Source organism: Enhydra lutris, unplaced genomic scaffold (genome assembly GCF_002288905.1).
Source record: "Enhydra lutris kenyoni isolate GAN:26980312 unplaced genomic scaffold, ASM228890v2 scaffoldscaffold31, whole genome shotgun sequence".
In the NCBI taxonomy this organism is placed as follows: domain Eukaryota; kingdom Metazoa; phylum Chordata; class Mammalia; order Carnivora; family Mustelidae; genus Enhydra; species Enhydra lutris.
This window is the reverse complement of record NW_019154115.1, coordinates 21,866,817-21,882,614: the sequence shown is the minus strand read 5'-3', so window position 1 is coordinate 21,882,614 and position 15,798 is coordinate 21,866,817.

Below are 15,798 nucleotides of genomic sequence, written 5' to 3'. Positions count from 1 at the left end.
GGTGAGCAGCAATAATGAAGCCTGGGGCAGGCGGGGAGGTCTGATCTTCAGGATGCTTCCATTATAATATTCATCATCACACCCTGCATTTCTCAGTGGGGCCAAGTCCCCTGGCTGGGGGTCAGGTAACTCCCTACATGTTCCATCTGACTCTCCCTGGCTCCTCCAGCCATGCACAGCCCTGTGCTGCTTCCCAGCAGAGGGTGGTTTTAACCAAGGTCAGGAAGACAAGATGGATTTTCCAGGGCTGCAAGAGAGGAAAGTTTTCTTCAACTCCTCTTAAGGTCCCTGGCTGGTTTAGAAATTGACAAAGACAGATGACTAGGAAAAAAAACTGGTAAAGTGTCTTGAGTTTTTTGGTGGTAGCCTCACAAAAACAAGGAGGCCAGCAGAGGCAATTAGAGCAGACAGTTCTTCTATATTTTAGGAAAAAAAAAAAAAAGAAGTAATTAATGTATGAAGAATTGAGAGACACATGAGTTTGAGCTAGGGCTGGTAAATGGTAAAAAAGTAACTAGGAAGATAAAGGTTAGTTTAACCAGGTTTGTTCCTATAGCCTTTGTGGCCCTAAATCTCTTGACTCTGGTGATCAGCATGTCCTCTCTGCAGTCTGGGGAGAGAAAGTGCCCCATGGGAGTATTCTGACCTGCTTCAGGGAAGAAGGGCTGACTGCTGGGGATCAGAGGGAACTTCCTGCTTCTGCTCTATGGAAAATTCTTTCCGTTTCTATATTTAACTTGCCAAGGTGCCATGTTTGGGGTAGTGTGTCCTGACCCTCACTGGCCTGGTTTTGTACTCCGTCTCCTCCCAGTATCCAGGACATTGAATGCACTGCTGTGGAGACCTCCCAGTCCTGGAGCAGCCCCTTGTCCAGGGAGGCACCTGCCTCCAAGGAAAGGTTCCCTATGACTTCCCACATGAGTGCCGCCCCTCCTTGGGGAGATTGGGTGAGAGTGTGCAGATCTTACTTCGAGAAACTGACTTCATTTCCTGCAAATGTCTACCCAGTAGTGGGATCATATAGGAGTTCTGTTTTTAGTATTTGGGGGAAACTCCATACTTTTCCAAGCATGGCTATGCCAACCAAGGTCAATTCCAGATGATTTTACCCATAAACCAGAGATTTTTCAAGATCCTCTCCTGCAGAGAACATGAGAACATTTTCAAGGCCTTGCAAAGTATACTAATCATAGGAACAACCCAGTAACTCGGAAATTATTAAAATGAAGAACTAGTTCTCCTTCTTACATTCCTGGCTAGTGTGCTGGTCTGTGGCTCGATCCCACCTTAGGCAGCCGGAAGGTTGACCTCCCAGGTTGGCTGCCACTGACATGACTACTATTTCTAGAAATTCTTTGGGCTGTGGCCGGGTTTCCTGACCTGTTCACAGATCAAGGTGGCAACCTCTGACAGTGGAGCCACGGGTCCTCCAGGCATGTTCCCTCCCCCATCCCCCAATGGAGCCATCACACTGAGGGTTTAGGTGATGGGAGCTGCCCCTAGGCAAAACCACCTGAGATTCCCACTGTCCCTACCCGACTTTCACATGCTCCTCAGTTACTCCTGTGCCTCTGCTGTCTTCCTGGAACCCTGACCTGTCTGTTTTCGGATAGTTCATCCAGCAGTACCCTCACTTTCTGGGAGGGGGATTTAGTGGAATCTGCAGTATGTCCTGCTGCCCCACCTGGATCATTTTTTGAAGGCCACATTGTCTGGGCTGTCTGAGGACCCAAGACCATGTCTGGAGGGGTTCTAAGCAGAGCTGGTGGGACGGGAGGGCTCCAAGGCACAGAGGCAGGTTTCCAGAAAGCTATCTGGGGTCCCTGGCATTTTACCATTTTTGAATCAAATCCCTGTGATCTTCAAATTGCCAGCAATGTTACAGCATGGGCCAGAAAATCACAAGTCTCTGTGGACCCAACACCACCTAAACTATTGGCCATTTCTTGCCCTTGAGCTGAGTACAAAGGATTGGGAGTAGGAGCTTGAGGGGAGGTCCTGGGCCAGACTTTGTGTTTGGGGACACAGGCCATCCAGACAAGCTTGTGCTGAGCCTCAGGAGGGGGCCTGTCTGGAGACCCCAGCTGTAGACACTGCTGTCTGCTGATGCCCCCTCAGTCCGCCCCAGAGTACCTGCTGCTGGGGGAGCACCTGCCCCTCCTCTCTACCTAAGGGCTCTTTCCTGCACCAGCCATGCCCCTCCCCTGCCAGTCACTGCCAGCCTGCAGCCTGGGAGGGTGGATTCCCCGATGACCTCCGCCCTGGGGACAGATCCAGTGCGGGTGGGATGTGGTCTCCCAGCAGGCCTGAGCACCAGGCCCCCAAGATGCTCACTGGCCTCCTGGGGGCTCACTATGCCATGTCCGCCCTCAGGCTCCCTGGGCCCAACTCCTCCTCTGCTCAGGGACCACGCTTGGCCCAGGTTCCACACACTGCAACTGGGAGCGGGTCATCCGGATCTTCTGGACTCCTGCTTCCATGCCCATGACATGGGCATAGGCTGGCCTCACAGACTCATCAGAGGAGACCCAGTGCAGTAAGAAGCAGGCCGCTTCAAGGGAGATGTCAGGTGACCCCAGAAGGAGAACCCAGGCCTTGCACAAAACACAGGGCTTATGGAGCCCTGTGTGGGATGTGGGCACCAAACCAAGGGGCATGGGGAATCCTGGTGAGGGTGGCCCTGGTGGGGGGAGGGGAGACCACAGAAGGGCCACAGAAAAGGCAGAGACAAGGAAGATGACAGGACAGAGCTTTCCAAGGAGGTCGATGGAAGAGTCAGAGGATCACAGAGACCCTTGGGAAAATTTGGAGGCCCTGGAGATGTTGGCTGAAATGCAGTCATTTGGTCAGAAAAGTTGTGTCACAAACCCCAGTCCACACTGGATGACTTACTTTTTGTTGCTTCTAGAAATCAGGGCCTATGGGCCATTAGCACTTACATTGTGTGAAGTCTAAGATATATTTACTTTTCATCACTTTTTAGGACTAGATTTTTCTAGATGAAGTGCGAAGCATGGGTGTCCCCATTCTTTGTGCAACCAGCCTCTGTTTTTAGGAGGAGATTCCTGGTGCTCATCACCATTTCTACCTGCAAGGACTGCCCCTGTCACCTCCCACAGTGGACATGACCATGTGGTTTGGGGGGGAGGTGCTCTCTGATGAAGCCCCAGTGCTCAGTACAGAGCAGGGACCCCAGATATTCTGCTGAATGAAGGAGGGCATGAGGGAGGGAAGGTAAAGAGGGAGGGAGGAAAAAGAGGGAATGAAGGAAAGGAGGAAGGGAGAGGAAGGAGGGAGGGAGGGATGGGGAAGAAGGGAGGGAGTGAGGGAGAAAGGGAAGGGAGAGGAGGAGGATGGCAGGGCAGGAGTGTTGATGAGAGTGAGGGAGGGGAGATGGGAGGGAGGCAGGGAGGGTGATGGAGTTGGGGTGGGAAGAGAGTGGTGGAGGGGGAGGGGAGAGGGTGTAATGAATGAGACGGTGAATAAATGAGGTAGGAAAGGAGGGAGTGAAAGAGCAGAAGTCTGGTCCATACATCAGGAGCCATTATTTGGGGTGAGGTCTGAGGGCATCACAGCCTGGGCCCTGGATGGTGGCTCAGAGCACATCCATCTGTCCTCCCAGTGCTGACCTTCCTTCTCCTTGGCCCTGCTGTCACCCTGGATCCTCTCCACCTCCTCAAACAATTCCTAATGTTCCCAAGAGCAGGGTGGCAGGAGGGGGGTCTCAGGAGGGGCTTCCTGGATCCTGTGCCCGAACGACACTGGGACAGTAGCTACAGGACATTCTGTCATGAGGACTGGGACTGTGGAACCCATCCATCTTGAGCATTAGCATTGTTTCATTCCCTGCTCTCTCCAATGCCACTGTGCTGAACACTCCTGACAATACATTTGTGAAAAATCATGCTGGAGTTTCTGGGGCTGAGTCTGAGGCTGAGCACTGCTAGGTGATGGGTGCACCTGCAACCTGGGATGAGTGTTGCTCACTGTTCTCCTGGATAGGGGTGCCTGTCACCCTTCTCTCCAGGGGACCTGCATTGGACTTCTGGTTCTTCACATTCTCCCCTGGGCTGCCGGTCCCCAGACCAGACACCTGCCACTCTGAGGGTGACCAGCACTGCCTCCATAGGGTTTCCTTTGTCAACGCCTTCCCCAGGAGCTCCTGCATCTCTGACACATACTCCCCATGTGCCTATCCCCCCACCTGGACTTGCATGCATTTGGTCTCTGTCCCCGTGGAACCCCATGACTTGGAGCCTGGTCTGGAGCAGAGTCAAGTGAAACTTTTCTCTGGCCTTGGGTTGTGAGAATGTGTTTGCCCTCTGTAGTGTATCTTCCAGCTTTCTGCATTTCCCTGGTTTCTGTGTGGGCCACAGGAGGAACCAGCTGTGTCCTGTCTGGGGTCAGGCTGTGGTGACCCAGCAGGAATAGGGGTCTTGACCCCGAGATTTTGCCCATAATTCCTAAAGGGGCCTCTATGATTACATCTCATCTGTAATCTATCAGGGGTTTCAGTATCAAATAAGGGAAATTCTATGTCACATAAACACAGAAAAAATGAGTCCCCTTTGAAAATAGGTGGGCAGACACAAAAGCACATATTGTGTGATTCTGTGTACAGAAACATCCAGAACAGGTAAACAAACAGAGGAAGAAAGCAGCTTAGGGGTTGCGAGAGGCCGGATTGGAGGAGAAATGGGCAGGGAGGGCTTTGGGTTCAGGGTCTCCTTTGGGGAAGGAGATATCCTGCAGCGATGTTCTGTGGTGTGGTGGCACAGTGTTGGGCATGTACTTAATGTTTGTGATGTGTTTAAGTGAAAACAAGTAATTTTACTTAAAACAAATAATAAACAGTATGCAAAATATGGAAAGATAAAATAAGTTAGTATGTACCATAGAGAAAGAATATACAGATAGGGGATGAAACATTCCTGCGGGCCGTCAGGTTCAGGGGATAGAACAAGGGATAACTGTACGAGGAGCAGGGCTGCAGGCTCTGGATGTGGCTCTGGGAGCCCCACAGGAGCAGGAGTAGGGGCAGGGGTTGAGACGGGACAGGGACAGGAGCAGGGACAGATGCAAGAGCAGGAGCACAGGCTGGGGCAGGAGAAGAGGGAGCGGCTCTGGCAGGGGCAGGAGCAGGTACAGGGGTGGGAGCAGGGGCTGGGGCAGGGGAAAGGGCAGGGACAGGAGCAGGAACTGTAGCAGGAGCAGGGGCTGGGGCAGGGGCAGGTGCTAGCTCTTCTGGGACAGCATCAGTCTCCCTGTGGTCAGGTGCCTGGTCACCTGCTGGCTCCTGGTCTCCTGAGGAAATCTCTCCAGGCACCCCACCCCCCCCCCCCCCGGAACTGCGGATGAAGTTGGGGCCGGCTCTAGCTCTTTAGAGCTAGACCCAGGTATCCAGGCCCCCACATTCCAGAGACAACCCCCTGCCCAGCTCATTTCGTTGGAGATCCTGGAACTAAGAACATGTTTACATGCCTTTGCAGAGATAGTGCTCAGCCCAGGGCCTCCCAGAGGAGCTACAGCCAGGAAGGAACCCTCACCGGGACATCTCCCCAGCTGCAGTCCACCCGCTCGGTGCTCTGAGCCCAGTCCTTGCTCCTGGCCTCACACCAGCTTCTGGGATCTCCTGCCTGTGGGACCTAGGACCGTCCCATCCCTAGACACCCACATACACCTAGCCCAGGCCTTCTCACTCTTGGGCTCGGCCTCCGTGGGCTCCAGGTCCTGGACCACAGTCCGGTGTGGTACCAGCAGGGACAGTGGCCTGGGCAGTGTCAGAGGCCTTCAGTCAGTCCCCAGTCCCTGCTCCTGGAGAGCCCCCTGTGATCACTCCCTGTGTGAGGGAGATGGAGCAGGTGTTTGCCAGCCTCCTCCCTGTTTCATCCTCCCTGGTGTTCTGCAAAGACAGTGACCAGTAGCTGGTCCGGATACATCAGAGCCTTGCATGGCCGTCCTCACTGTCCTCGTGCCCAGTCCCCCTGCTGCTCCCAGATCAGACACAGACCTATGTGTGCACAGCCCTGCACCTGGGACAGGGACCCCTACCTACAGGACACAGGATAAACCCCTGGGAGAAGCTCACAGCCTCCCACACCCTGTTGCACCCAGCCAGCCTTGACCTATGGTGTGTACATGACCTGCCCACCGGGCATCTGAGCCCTTGTCAACCTGCTTTTGAATGTAATGGGTGCACCCCACATGAGCTTTCTTTACAAACACACACACACACACACACACACACACACACACACGCATGCACGTACACATGGGGAGAAGACCTGGGGCTGCACAGGTCGGATCAGAGCATATGGGGCTGGGGGCTGGGGGCTGGCTCTGGGCCTCATGGTGTCACCTTTCTGTACTTCCAGCCAAATGGCCAGAGATGTTGCGGAGCCCTGATATGGCATCCCCAGCGAGGTAAATTGTTTGCAGGGTGTGCTTTCCTCTTTCGGCAGCCTCTGGACTTTGGGATGCAACACGTAAACATGTTCTTTCGAGGATCTCCAACAAAATGAGCTGGACAGGGGGCTGTCTCTGGAATGTGGGTGCCTGGTTACCTGGGTTCCAAATTCTGTTGGGCTCTGTTAGGGAAGTGAGATCACCACTTCCTGGGGACCCCTTACCTGACTTCCCCCTCACACCAGAGCCCCCTGAGGGCTCCCCTCCCCCAGCTGCCCAATGCTCACCCTCTACCCCAGGCCCCGTCCATACAGTGACACCCACAGAACCTACCCACAGCTTCTGTGAGGCCTGGGTGCAGACGGTGTCCCCGCTGTGAGGATACAGAGCTGGGTTCAGATGAGGCCCCTGCTCATGCTCAGGACTGTGACCCTGGACAGACCCTGTGCCTCTCAGGCCTTCCCAGTCTCCCCATCTACACAGTGGGGTCTTCTGGCTTCTACTTCTAGGGACGCCATCAGGGGTAGGACCTCTACATACATTCCTGCTATCACAGGAGTCTGGGACATGCACGTGGTAGTACAAGAATGAATGGGGGGCTGGGCAGGCATAGAACACAGCTCAGAAGGGCCTGGGTCTGCTCTGGGGTCCAGGCAAAACCACCATCCTCCTGTCTGTCTCCAAGCTCTCCTGGGAAGGTTGCAATGAACTGATTCCGACCTTGTCCTCTCATGATACAGACTTCTGGGGGCTCCCATTAGGTTTAGGCCCAGTCCCAGGGCCTCGTCTGCACCCATGTGGTGGGCAATCCCCACAGTGGTTTCCGGCATTCCCGAATCCTGGTCACACATCCCAATGGAATTCTCTCCCCTCCAGGGTGGATGGCCTGTGTGACTGTGCTCTAAGGAATAGAATGAAGTAAAATGAAGGGATGTTGTTTCCAGCCTGATTGAAGAAAGTCTGTGACTTCTCCTGGTTCCCTCTCATGTGTCCATTCTTTGTCTCTGTCTTCTCTGTGTGTCTCTGTGTCTCTCCCAGGAGCAGGCCCTTGGGGGCTCTGGGGATGATGTGAGAAACCTCAGAAGCCTACCTTCTCCCCATTTCCCTCTCCTGTCCTGGTGCTTGGTTCCTTCCTAAGACCTCCTCACCCTGACCAGAGCACTGACTATGGAACCTCTTCCAAATGGGGACACTGAGCCTGCAACAAGGAGGGTCATGACCTTGGTCCCCAGACCAGTGGTCCAGTGCTCTGCCACGTTCTGCAAACCCAGGTCCTCAGCCCCCCCAAGCCCCTAGGCTGTCCTCTGCTCAGAAGGACCTCGAGGGAGTACAAAGCATTTTCCCAGGGCTGGGAGCACAGTAGGTCAGGGATGAAGATCCAAGAGCAACAGACATTTCTGCAAGTCTTTGGGACCCTAGGGACACCCCATCTCTATAGCCCAATTGACAGAAGAGTAAGCTGAGGCATTTTTTGTTTTAGCCCCAACTGGATTTGGGGGGGTATCTCTTACTACTTCCAGTAGCCCAGGGTAGTGATGGACCCCAGACCCTGTCCTCTCCCAGTGCCCTGGCAACCACCCTGGGCCCCTTGGGGACCCCCTGACCATCAGCCTGGCCTGTCTCCTGACCCCATGCTATGGATCTGAGTTCTTGCAAGGGGTCCTGACACCCCTGCGCCATGGCCCAACTGTCTCTGACCCTTTCTTCTTTCCCCCTTGTCACCCACCTCACTCCCAGTGCGTCTGCCCCTTCTGATCCCAAGCTGGGCAGTCATAGTGGTGTGTGTGTGTGTAGGCACACATGCCTCTACTTGTCTGGGGATGCCCAAGGTCATGTCCCCACATGGGACGAGATGGGTGCCTTGAACCCCCAAGGCTTCATTCCTGAGGATCTGAGGGGCTCTCACCCCCAAAGCGAGCCTCATGGGAGGGTTGGGGCTGGACTGGGACTGGAGAGCAGCCCCGCTCCTTGCACTCTGTACCCCTCATTTGTCCTGGGTGAGTCCCTGCCTCTCTTTACCCCAGGTTCCCAATTGTCCCTAAGGGTTCGACATGGAAATGCTTGAACTTGTCCAGTCCTCCAGGGATAGGTGGAGGACAGGTGCACCAGGCCACAGGCCTCCCTCATGAGAGGACCCAGTGTGCATAGGGGACCTGTACACAGCACCTGTACCATGACCCAGTCCCATGGCAGACGTGCATGACATCCATGGCTCCGCATCTCACCTGTCCCCCGTGTTTCCTCAACACTGCCAAGGGCTCTGTGGCCCCAAAGTCCGCTTAGCCCTGGAACCGTGCTCATCCTGGGCAGCAAGCCTCAGGGTGCAAGGCCGGGTGGGTTGGACGTCTGGGGACACAATACCCCCCACCCAGTTGGCCGGGAATGCAGATTGCCTCCCAGGGTCCAGCTAAGTGCAGGGCTGGGCCAGAGGACCTGGAGGCAGCAGTGGAGGTTGACTCAGGGCAGAGAGAAGAGCAGTCCACCCCATTCCCCTTCTCTTCTCCTCCTTCTTCCTTGTCTTCCTGGTAGGACCCTGGGACAGAGGTCCAGCCTGTCCTTGGTGGCAGCCCTGGCTATAGTCAGAGGTGTGGGAAGGAGGCCAGGGTGGAGGGGCCCACCACCAGGATGCCCAAGTGTGAGGGTATTTTTACTGTAATGAGGGACCCCATGGGCCCTCAGGGATTTCAGCCCTTTTTAGACATGAACAGTGGCCCCAGGACTCAGCCCCTGCCCTATCGTTCACCCTCCACGAGGCCTCACATCTCACCTAGCCCAGTTCTTGTCTGCAGCCAGTCCTCCCACCAGCCCCAGGAAATCCAGCTGCTCTAGGGGCTGCAAACTCATTACAAGCTGGAGCCAAGTCAACCCTATGGGGCCTGGTTCTGGGTCCTGGAACCCCACAGTGAGGAGAGGTGATGCAGCGCAAGAGCTGGAAGAGGGCAGAGTGGACTCTCCGTGGAGGCCGTGGCTCCCTGGTCACCACAGACTCTGTTGTGTGCCGGCCCTTAGGGCACCCAGACTCCAGCTCCCAGGCAGGCTCCAGGAGGGAGACCAGAGTGTGGCTCCAGCTAGCTCAGACGTGTCACTCTGTCCTGTAGCTATAGGCTGTCCCACCAGCTGCACTTCTCGTCCTAGTCAGCCAGTAACACCCTCAGGGCCAAGAAGAAAAGTCCATCATCCAGCTCAGGAGCCAGTGTGTGGCTGGACAGGCAGGGGAGGGCTTGCTCTGGATTCAGGGAGTCTCTGGCTGGGCTAATGGGGGCTCAGGAGGGCTGCCTCCCAGCTCCTCTGCTGACCGGTCCTGTTACTAGAGCCATTTGCCTCCCCTCTCTGGGCCTCGCTCTCCACCTCTGTGCAATGTGGTGATGCTGAATAATCGCTTCCATGGCAGGAGCATGTGGGGTGTTGGTGATTTGCCTAAGCTGGGCACAGAGCCTGGACTGCAGAGTGCAGTGGAGGATGGTGAGCAGTGTCACAATTGAGCTCCCCTCCCCCAAAAGCAATCCAGCCTTCCATGCAGCTGCCAGGCCCCTGAGAGACCACACTCCTGACATCAGGTCCCTGTGTGTGGCTCTTCCTCAGCAGTGGGACAGGGTAGGGACCCTAGGACATGGGGCCAGCTCCTCCCTCTGAGGGCACAAGAACAAGGAAGACTTTTCCTGGGGTCCCCTAAGGCCATGTAAGAGGGGAGGTGGCTGCCCCCAAACAGGACATTAAAATTCTGCTTCTGTTAGAACCTGAGCATTGGGCTTTGGTTCTTTCTCTTGCTGGGCAGATGAGACACACATGTTCTCCATGACTCCTCCTCAAATGAAGAGCTCTTGCAGGGTCCTGGGCATTCTGGACCTGGGGAGGGGAGAGGGGCCTGTCCCTTCCCTGGCTCATGAAGGAGACCTGTCCTCTTAAAGATAGGATCATTTCAGGTCATGATCCTGGGCCAGGATGGGAGACAGCCCCCCATGGCTCCCAACTCTGGGGCTGAGGGGATCTTTCTTAGGCACAGCAATGCCCACTGAACGTGGGGGCTTCAGAAAGAACACATGCCTGTCCCAGGTCCTGCCCCAGGATGGTGGCTGCCTTCCCCAGCTCCGGAGGAAGAGGGACATCCTCTGCTTCTCTGGGCGGGCGTCCTCTGACCCACAAGCAGACCCTGGAAGAGTACTAGTCTGCTTCTGGAAGTGCACCAGCATGAGTGGGCCAATCACTGTCCACACACAAACACAGACAACATGCTAAGGAAGTGCCAGAGGTGATCCTGTGCAAATGGCCTGTGTCTGGTGGGGGCTGGCAGTTTCAGTACCCTCCAGCAGGCCCCCCTTTCCTGGATGGGAATCCTTCTGGAGTCTGTCCTCAGAGCTTCCTTCCTGCTGGTTTTAGGACCAAGGGAGAGTCTGTGGTATGACTTAGAGGGCTCCACCCCTGTCTCCCTCCTTCTGCACACATCACTGCTCCCCAAGAAGCCAGGGCTGCTGCTCCTACATACCCCATGCAAGGCTTGTTTAAGGCACTCATTGTCTCCAAGGCTCAGCCACTCTGGCTCTGTCACAGACACAGTGGCCACAGCTGCCTGGCTGGGCCAGGAGTCCCAGGAGAGCTCTCCTTTCCCAGGATCAGGGTTCATAGTCCTGGTAAGAGAAAGAAGTCCCACCAGCCCTCTGCTAGAGAAGGTGAATTCCTGGGCTGGGTGGCCCTTGGGTGCCTGAGAACATGGGGGTCTCCTGGAGAGAAGGGTGACAGTCACATCTATCTGAGAAAACAGTGAGCAACACCCATCCCAGGCCGCAGGCACACCCATCACCTAGCAGTGCTCGTACTCGGACTCATCCCAGGAAACTCTGATGATTTTTCATAGATGTATTTTCAGGAGTGGTGAAGAGAGCAGGGAATGCACCAATACTAGTGTGCAAGGAGATGGATCGTGACTCAGTTGTTTAAATGGCTGACTCTTGATTTTGGCTCAGGATGTTATCACATGGTGTGGGGTTGAGTCCCACTCCCACTCTGTGTTGAGTGCAGTGTGGGCTCACGATTCTCCCCTCCACCTCCTGCCTCTCCCACACCTCTTTTGCCATGCTCTCTCTCTAAAATGAATTAATAAAATCTTTATAAAAATGGAATCATACAGAATGTACTTTTAAAAAAATTGAAAAAAAATCCCAACATTGATTTTGGCATTTTAAACATTTTCAGTATAAAGTTTGGTAATGTTAAGTATTTACACTGCTGTGAAACATATCTTGAGAATATTTCATCATGAAAATATGAAATTCTGTTCCCATTATTATGTTTTTCATGTATAAAACATTTTATTTATTTATTTATCTGTTTATCTATTTATTTATTTATTTGATTATGTTCGGTTAGCCAACATATAGTACATTAGTTTTTGATGTGGTGTTTGTTGGGGCCGATTCCACGTTAAAACCTGCTAAACCCCTAGGGCCTGCCTGGGCCTGCTTAGCCAGAGTGACTCCATATTGCCTAGATAGCCATTTTGTTGCCTAGGTAGCCATTTTCTTGTTACCATGTTGCCTAGGTAGCCATTTTGTTGTTTAATAAATGCCTCAGCAGTTAATGATATTGGTTCCGGGTAATGTTGCTAAAACACACACCTAATATAAGGCCAGACAGGTAAAAGACCTCCAATCAGCCAAAGCCACATACATAGAGGTCTGCAGTTGTGCCCTATAAAAACTAGCTTGTAAGACCAAGGGGGGTCGCTCTCTTCAGAGGCGGCCCTGGCCAGTCAGTCTGACTTCTAATGCTTGGCATAGAATAAAGCTTTGCATAACTTTCACTTTGTCTCAGTCTCGTTCCCCTGGTCGGTCAGTCTAACTTCTAATGCTTGGCATAGAATAAGGCTTTGCATAACTTTCACTTTGTCTCAGTCTCGTTACTTTGATAATGGACCCAACATTTGGGGGCTCGTCCGGGATCGAACAACAAGAGCTGAGCCAGCATCAGAATTTCTGGGAAAAGCCTCTGGAGGAAAGATCTCCAGATTTTATTCTGTGAGATGCGGTCTGTCTGTCTGGTTGCGGAGCTCCAGGGTATGGCCCACGGAGGAGAAGCTGGATGCAGCCATGCTCCCCAGGGCTGGAGTGGATGTGGGGACGCCCCATCCCTCTTCTGGTAGATCGCCAAGGGGTTCGAGTCCCCCTAGGCGGTCAGGAGACCGAGAAAATCCCCACCAGCTGCTGGGTCTATGGTATTTGTCTTGTCTTTTTGTTGTCTGTTGTGTTGCTTGTTTCTAGGGGACCGAGAAAATTCACACCAGTGAGTGTTTATAGGGGAATGAAAAAATCCCCACCAGCAGCAGGTTCTGGGTAAGGGCTGCTGGGTCTGTGGTTGTCTTTGTTTTGTCTTTTTGTTGTCTGTTGTGTTTGAAGAAATGCAGCAAGCAGAGTAAGGGGACTCTGGCTTTCATCTCTCCGTTCCTCCTAATAGATGTGGGATTTCTCCCTTGCTCATTTCTTGTGTTAATGGCTATAACTGGAGCCAGCTGTGGTTAGTCTAACTTGAGATGGAGACTTTAAGGAATATTCCCAAGCAGCTGCCAAAACTCCCTTTGTTTCAGGGAAGTTCCTTGCCTTCTCTGGCCCGACCTGGACTGCCTAGCCCCTCCGCATTGCTGGCGGGAAAGCATGGCACCTGCTCCTCTCTTGGAGCTGATGAGCTCTAAAACTGGGAATCCTTTCTCTGCCTTCTGGCAGCACTTTGTTCTTCTGTCTCCCCCTTCTGTTTCTGCACCAGCTTGGGTGCGGCCTGCATAACTGGCCTCTAGACCATCCTCGGTGCTTCCTGCACCATGGCTCCTCCTCTCTTCACTGTCAAGGAACAAAAAGAGCACCCCCTGGACCTAACACCCCCCACTCCAGATCTTCCCACCCGTGAATCAGGTAAACATTAAAAGTGGAGTGGGTCCAGGTGAAATGTAAATCAGTATTTAAACTAAATTGAGTTTGTTGGTTTAATTAAAATAGACATGTCTTTAAAGTTATGGCAGTAAATGTGAAACTTCAATCAAAGTTTACTGAAGGTCAAATAAACTCATGTTATTTGTTAAAATCTGTTAGCAAAAAAATAACAGAACTGATAGTTAATTGTCTGTCTCAAAGTTTTAATGGGTAATTGTTAAAGTAGCTTTCAAAGTCTTTGGTAACCTGAAACTTTAAAGGTTTGCTTGGATGACAAATGGAATTAAATTTGTTGGACATCTAGGTCTTAACCAAATAGGATAAAATGCTAAAGCATTGAATACTAGATGTGGGTTTGTGCTTTTGACTTCTTACTGCAAAACAATTTAAATATTTAAATCTGTTGGTAAACATGTTTTGTGCATAACTGATTCATAAATTTGCCATCTACAGAATTCTGTTGTAACTGTTCACAATTGGTTAATACTTAGCCAACACTAGAGACTAAAGTGTTTCTAAGAATAAAAAATTCTGCTAACTGTAAATAAGACTGATGGAAGTAAGGAAAACAACCTTATATGTAAAAAGTAGGAGATACATTTAAAAAAGTAAAGAATGGAAATACATTTTGTTAAAGATAAAAGGTAATTTTGTCCTAAATGAGATAATTGTTTGAAAAAAAAAATGGCTTGGGACAAAACCTAGATGCAAAAAAAGTTGTAAAAGATTTGTGAAGGGAAATCTTCAAAAAACAAATTTTAAGTATGGTCAGGACAGACTAAGATTAAGATGAATTTTAAAATGTAGCACATCAGAATGATAACTACACATGAAATAACTCCATGTATTCTAGACTACCAAAAGATGTTAAGGTTTTTATTAAAAATTTTAATGTTGTCTAAAAAACCAGAGAAAAGGCAGTTGACTGATAACTGATAGTAAGTTTAGAAAAACTGTACACACACACAAAAAAGAGGGCCTAAGAGAGTAAGTAGTTTTGTCTTAAAATAAAAATGTCTGGTTGCCCCAGAACGTGAAAAAAATAATAAAAACTAAACTTGAGCGTATTTAGTAAGTTGTAGAAGGCTTGGGGAAAGTGACCTTTATTTGCCTTGGTTTATAGGTTTGAAAGAGAACAATGAAATATGTTGGAAATTGAACCATATTAGATAAGTTTTGATGGATGTATTCACAAGAAGGGAAAAAAGACTAATCTTTTCCTGTAAAATGTTTCTGTTCAAATGAGGCATAATATTTAAGAAAGGAAGACTAAAGCCCTGTGTCATGGCAAATCTATATTGGTGATCCACTCAAGTAAATGTTGATATTATGTAAACTAAAAAACACTGGTATAAAAAAAAAAACTGCTTTCTCTTTGTTCAAAAAACCAAAGTTTTCTTAAATTAATTGATCTGCTGTTAAGAAGAAAATATAAATGGTTTTCTCTTTGCCTGCCCAGAGAAACCAGTTTCTATGTTTTGTTTTATCTGTAATCCTATTTAAGCTTGTGCTTTAAAACTTAGATTTTAGCAATTGTCAACAAGATTTAAATTGTAAATGAGATCTCTTTGACTCATAAGACTTTTCCTTGGTATGCTATTACTCAGAAAGTACTGTTAAACCAATGATAAACCTTGGGTTACATTTGGGTAAATGCTATAAGTATTATAGAAATTCTATGCATTTCCTAAAGTTTTAACCTTTTGATAAGTTCATCACTTGATACTGTAATTATTGAAATGTTATATGTCACAGAAGTAACCTGATTTTTTTGCCAGTTAAATTGTAAAACCGTATCTATTCTGAGTTTTTGTCACTTATAATTGTTTTAATTCTCTTGTAAAATAAGTTTTACCTTAAAGGAGATTCATATAAAGAACTTTCAGGACAAATACAGGTATTTAATATGTTAAAAATCCTAGAACTAAATGGGTAAGAATTTCCAGAACTAAATAAAAGCTGCATTCAACTAAACCAAAATTACTAACATGGGACTAGATGAACTGATGTTTGCTCTTTCAGACTAGGGAAACTTTTTCTTAAGTTATCTATAATTTACAGAGATGGAAAAATATTCATTTGTAAACAAATCAAAGCATTCAACATTTCTCTCATCTGAACCCTCTAAAACTCAAAAGGTCTCTCAGCAAGTATTCTTTCTTCCATGGCAATCAGTCATTTGCATAAGTTAAATAAGAATCTGTTCTCCTTGTAACAGGAGACCATTGAAAACGCTGGTTATTTTACCAAGGCTTTACTGGAATATCATATTTGAGAAAGACTCAGATATGACCAGACAGCTTAAAGGAACTAAGGTTAACTTTATAAAACCTGGAGCCATAAAGCCCCTTGAAACTGTTGGCCTGATACCTTGCTTACAGAGTTCCCAGCAGCCTCACCAGGTGAGTAAAGAATGTCACTTCCTGGCAGGTGCAGGAACCTCAGGATACTTTGGAGACCTCAGAAAGAAGAATTT